Here is a 6,796-nt window from a genome sequence, read left to right on the forward strand (position 1 = left end):
TTTTTGTAATCTGAAATTATAAAAACAACAAGGTAACTAATGGTAAAAGTGAGCATAAACGGTATTGCAATGATAGGAAACAAGGCCTAGGGTTCATACTTTCACTAGTGCAAGTCCTCTCAACAATAATAACATAATTGGATCACATAAATATCCCTCAACATGCAACAAAGAATCACTCCAAAGTCACTAATCGCAGAGAACGAACGAAGAGATTATGGTAGGGTACGAAACCACCTCAAAGTTATTCTTTCCAATCAATTCGTTGGGCTATTCCTATAGGTGTCACAAACAGCCCTAGAGTTCGTACTAAAATAACACCTTAAGACACAAATCAACCAAAACCCTAATGTCACCTAGATACTCCAATGTCACCTCAAGTATCCGTGGGTATGATTATACGATATGCATCACACAATCTTAGATTCATCTATTCAACCAACACAAAGGACCTCAAAGAGTGCCCCAAAGTTTCTACCGGAGAATCACGACGAAAACGTGTGCCAACCCCTATGCATAGGTTCATGGGCGGAACCCACAAGTTGATCACCAAAACATACATCAAGTGAATCACGTGGTATCCCATTGTCACCACAGATACACACGGCAAGACATACATCAAGTGTTCTCAAATCTTTAAAGACTCAATCCGATAAGATAACTTCAAAGGGAAAACTCAATCCATTACAAGAGAGTAGAGGGGGGAGAAAACATCATAAGATCCAACTATAATAGCAAAGCTCGCGATACATCAAGATCGTATCACCTCAAGAACACGAGAGAGAGAGAGAGAGAGAGAAATCAAACACATAGCTACTGATACATACCCTCAGCCCCGAGGGAGAACTACTCCCTCCTCGTCATGGAGAGCACCGGGATGATGAAGATGGCCACCGGAGAGGGATTGCCCCCTCCGACAGGGTGCCGGAATGGGTCTAGATTGGTTTTCGGTGGCTACGGAGGCTTCTGGCGGCGGAACTCCCGATCTATTGTGCTCCCAGATGTTTTTAGGGTATATGGAGATATATAGGCGAAAGAAGTACGTCAGGGGAGCCACGAGGGGCCCACGAGGGTGGAGGGCGCGCCCAGGGGGTGGGCGCGCCCCCTACCTCATGGCTTCCTCATTTCTTCCCTTACGTGAACTCCAAGTCTCCCGGGTTGCTTTCCTTCCAAAAATAAGTTCCGTGAAGTTTCAGGTCAATTGGACTCCGTTTGATTTTCCTTTTCCGCGATACTCTAAAACAAGGAAAAAACAGAAACTGGCACTGGGCTCTAGGTTAATAGGTTAGTCCCAAAAATCATATAAACTAGCATATAAATGCATATAAAACATCCAAGGTTGATAATATAATAGCATGGAACAATCAAAAATTATAGATACGTTGGAGACGTATCAATGAGCATGCAGTTGATGGTGGCAACATTCAACAACTACCAGGAGTTGATAGACAAGGCTCTTATGATTGAAGGGAAGCAGCAGCAGATTGAGAGCCGCAAAAGGAAGTATGGGCAAGGGAAGTACAACTCAGGAGCTCAGCAGAAACCCCGTCTCACCCCGAACCCGAGAGGATTTACCCATAACCATGGAGGCCATAACCAGAATGGAGGAATTCCGCATAACCATCATGGCCCTAGGAATGGAAATGGGAATGGATCAGGCACCAATCAGAACCGCTCTAATCCAGCATCGCCCGCCAAGAAGAACCTGAGTCACATTACTTGTTTCAAGTGCGGGAAGAGTGGACACTACGCCACCGAGTGTTCTGAAGCGAAGAATGGGAATGGCAATGGAAACTCTGGGAAGAAGCCCAACCCATTCAACAAGGGACAAGTGAATCACATGAACGTGGAGGAGGTTGAAGAGCAGCCAGATGCGGTTATCGGTAAGTTTTTGGTTAAGTCATTTACCGCAATAGTTCTTTTTGATACTGGTGCATCGCATTCATACATTTCAAGGGGATTCATGGATAAATATAAGTTGCCCACCAAGGTACTTAGGACACCCATGTTAGTAAGCTCACCAGGAGCAGAGTATATGGCTAGTTAGGGATGTTTTCAGATGCCATTAACCATAGGTAGGCATGTTTTCCCCTCAGACTTGATAATTTTGGAATCCCAAGGATTGGATGTGATACTTGGTATGGATTGGCTCTCGATGTATGGAGGAAACATCGATTGCGCCAGTAAGTCAATTTTACTCACCACCCCGGAGGGAAAAAGGATCAAGTATGTATCCCGGCATGCCCCTAAGAGTACTCAGGTAAATTCTCTCACGGGAGTTGTTCAAGAAGAAGTGCCTGTAGTGAAGGATTACCCGGATGTATTTCTAGAGGAATTACCATGCATGCCCCTGGATCAAGACATTAAGTTTTTGATAGAGTTATTGCCAGGCACCGGACCGATATCTAAGAGACCATACTGGATGCCCACAAATGATCTGGAGGAGATTAAGAAGCAGATCAAGGAGTTATTGGAGAAAGGTTATATTCGACGAAGTTCATCACCATGGGGAGCCCCAGTGCTCTTGGTTGAGAAGAAGGATAAGTCTTTGAGAATGGTTGTTGATTATCGGGCATTGAATAAAGTAACGATCAAGAACAAGTACCCACTACCGATGATCAATGATCTGTTTGACCAGCTGCAAGGAGCTAAAGTGTTTTCGAAGATCAACCTGCGATCAGGATACCACCAGCTGAAAATTCGAGAAAAGGATATACCTAAGACAGCTTTCACCACGAGGTATGGGCTATATGAGTATACGGTTATGTAATTTGGATTGACTAACGCCCCTGCCTATTTCATGAGTATGATGAATAAGGTGTTCATAGAATTCTTGGATAAGTTAGTTGTGGTGTTCATTGATGATATCTTGGTATACTCGAAGGATGAAGAGGAACACAAGGAGCATTTGCGTTTGGTTCTTGAGAAGCTCAGGGAACATCAGTTATATGCCAAGTTTAGCAAATGTGAGTTTTGGTTGAAGGAAGTTGGATTTCCTGGACATGTTATATCAGGAGAAGGGATAGCAGTGGGCCCTACCAAGGTTCAATCAGTCACCAAGTGGTTGGCACCCACCTCAGTTGGAGAGATCCGCAGTTTTCTTGGACTCGTGGGATACTATCGGAGATTCATTGATAATTTTTCCAAGATTGTGAAGCCTATGACGACGTTGTTGAAGAAGGACACCAAGTTCCATTGGACTCAAGTATGCGAAGCAAGTTTCCAAGAGTTGAAGAAATGGTTGACTACAACCCCAGTGCTGATTCTGCCGGATATACGCAAGGATTTCCAAGTGTATTGCGACGCCTCTCGCTTAGGACTTGGAGGAGTACTTATGCAAGACGGAAGAGTTGTTTCGTATGCCTCACGACAACTTTGACCGCATGAGTTGAATTACGCCACACACGACTTGGAGTTAGCAGTTGTAGTTCACGCACTTAAGACATGGAGACATTTTCTTGCTGGGAACCATTGTGATGTGTACACAGATCATAAGAGTTTGAAGTACATTTTCACACAGAAGGAGTTGAACCTCAGGCAAAGGAGATGGTTGGAGCTTATAAAGGATTATGATATGAAATTGCACTATCATCCAGGAAAGGCCAATGTCGTAGCAGACGCTTTGAGCCGGAAGAGTTATGCCAATACCTTAGTAACATGAGGTTTGCCAAGGGAGTTAGCAGAAGATCTCAGGGAGCTTCGTGTAGAGATTGTTCCTGGAGATTTTGTTACAACCATGGAAGTTCAGTCGACATTGTTGGGAAAGATTCGAGAAGCTCAGAAGGATGACAAAGAAATTGCCGAGATAAAGGAGAATATGGCTGAAGGCAAAGCCTAAGGTTTTCGTGAGGATGAGCATGACACCCTGTGGTTTGAGGACCGTATATTTGTGCCCAATAACACAGAGATCAGGAAGTTGATATTACAGGAAGCTCACGACTCGCCATACTCGATACACCCCGGAAACACCAAGATGTATTTGGATTTGAAGGAGCCTTTCTGGTGGACCAGAATGAAGAAGGATATTGCCGAGTATGTAGCCGTGTGTGATGTATGTCAGAGAGTGAAGGCAGAACATCAGAAGCCAACAGGATTACTGCAGCCTATGCCGATACCCGAATGGAAGTAGGATAATCTTGGCATGGATTTCATCACCGGATTACCCAGGACCCAATCGGGATATGATTCTATCTGGGTAGTAGTGGATCGTTTGACCAAAGTAGCTCACTTTATCCCCGTGAAAACCACATATACAAGCGCGAAGTTGGCCAAGATGTATATGACCAGGATCGTATGTCTGCATGGAGTTCCGAGGACCATCGTATCAGATAGAGGAATGCAGTTTACTTCAAGTTTTGGCACCAGCTGCACCAAACTTTGGGAACCAGGCTAGAGTTTAGTACCGCATTTCATCCATAGACAGATGGACAGACCGAGAGAGTAAATCAGATTCTGGAGGACATGTTGAGAACTTGTGCGCTAGATTATGGATCTAGTTGGGATGACAACTTGCCCTACGTGGAGTTCTCATACAACAATAGCTACCAGGCCAGCTTGAAGGTGGCACCGTTTGAAGCCCTGTATGGACGAAGGTGCAGAACACCGTTAATGTGGGATGAAGTTGGAGACCGTCAGTTGTTTGGACCAGATTTGATTAAGGAGTCCGAAGAGAAGTTTAAGTTGATACGAGATAGACTGAAGGTAGCTCAGTCCCGACAGAAGAGTTATGCAGATTCAAAACGCAAGGAGGTAGTCTATGAAATCGGAGACAGAACATATCTACGAGTGTCACCTCTGCGAGGAGTTAAACGTTTCGGAGTTAAGGGAAAGTTAGCCCCGAGATTTGTAGGGTTGTACCGTGTTTTGGAACGCATGGGAGAGGTTGCCTACAAGTTGGAATTACCCGAAGGATTGTCAGGAGTACATGATGTGTTTCACATTTCCCAGTTGAAGAAGTGTCATGCTGAGATGGTCGATACCCCTCTGAGAGATACGTTGCCCCTGGAAGCAATTCAGTTGGATAGTGATCTAACCTATGAGGAGAAACCAGTTAAGATTCTCGAGTTTGCCAGCTGAGTTACTCGCATCAAGGTTATCAAGTTTTGCAAAGTTCAGTGGAGTCACCATACCGAGGATGAAGCCACCTGGGAACGAGAGGATGATCTACGCAAAGACCACCCACACCTATTTTCTTGCCAACCCGAATCTCAAGGACGAGATTCATCTTAAGGGGGGTATGTTTGTAACATCCCAAAATTTCAATTTGGAATGTTATACATAGGTCATTCATGCATATCATATTTTATTGCATTTTGCCTTGTGATCCTCGAAATTCTAAGCAACTCAAGGACCCACGGAGAGAGTTGGGGATTTCGTTATTTTCATATTTGAGTTTTCTCAAATTTTGAAAAGAGGATCATTTGGTTTTAATTATTTTTCCCCAAAAATATTTTATATTAAAAATATATGAGAGGAGATAATATGACTTCTCCAAAATAAATAAAATATTAGAGGAAAAATGTTAAAATCAAATAAGTTATTTTATTTGGGTTTTATCACGATTTTATTTGAATTAGGAAAATATGCGTTTTTCAAAATTGCATTAGAGGTCTAAATAAATGTTCACTCTATTCGCAGTATTACTAGAGGACCGCGAAAATTTATTTCTGGCTTTTTGGAGTCCGTTTAGTATTTCTTTTATTTGTTTTTTTGCGGTAGGATTTATTTAAAAAAAAGGTAACCGACCTACCGGGCCATGTCCGACCTGGACACTTGACCCGACCGGTCTTATAAGCCACGCCCCCGCGACCCCAAGGCCCAGCAAGCCGCCAACCCCGCCCGGAACCCTAGCACGCGCCGCCGCCGACCTCGCCGAGGTAGCCGCCGCCAGTTTTCACAAGAAAACCGTTCGTTTTTTTTTCTCGAAACCCTAGTTCGTTTTTTAGATTGGTTTCTTTTCGGTTTTTCTCGGTTTAGTTAAATTGTGGACGTTTTTCCGTACGTTCGTTTTAACGAACGCTGTTCCTCCGTTAGTCGTAGATAGCGAACGCTCGTTCGTTAGCATGTTCGTCAGTTTTCCTTTTCCAGGGTTTTTTTGTGATTATTTTCGATCGCGATTTCTGCCCTAATCTTCGTTCTAGTTTATCTTTTCGCTCTTTTATCTGAATCAGGTGAAACAAGCGCCTAGATCTTCGTCTCGAAGCCCTCTTTCTGTTTAACCGACTTGAACAAGATTTTGGTGCTGTAAAATTTGACTTTAATCCAGATTAGTATTCGGATCTTGTTTCTTTCATAGTTTGAGTTTTGTTGCTCCATTTGATTTGATTCTTTTTGCAAACCGGAGTTCTTCAGTTGAACTTTTTGGTTAGGTCTTCTTATTTGAGTTTTACCCGTGCATCTTTGCTTGATTGCTTATGTATGCTCTTGTTTGTTTGCGACAGAACACCCGGAGTGCGAAGCGTGCTACTACGAGTCTCTAGGTTTTGAGGATCATCAGCAAGGCAAGTAACACTTTGACCATACCCCTTTATCACCCAGTTTTTATGCATTAGTTTCAACCCTCACACATTGCATGAATAGGATCTCTTAACATGTGGGTCTGGGAAGTAGATGATGAGGTAGAACCTATTACCTGTTTTATTATCAAACCCCTGGGAGTTACTTGTACGTTATGCTTATATTGCCATGCTATGCTCATAGACGTGGTTTGGGCTTGAGTGTATCCATGACAGATGTGAGTTGTTAATTAATGGCTCAACTTAACGTGGCAACTTTAATACACATCTGGGTGGATTGC

This window comes from Triticum urartu, chromosome 4, assembly GCF_003073215.2.
Source record: "Triticum urartu cultivar G1812 chromosome 4, Tu2.1, whole genome shotgun sequence".
NCBI lineage: Eukaryota > Viridiplantae > Streptophyta > Magnoliopsida > Poales > Poaceae > Triticum > Triticum urartu.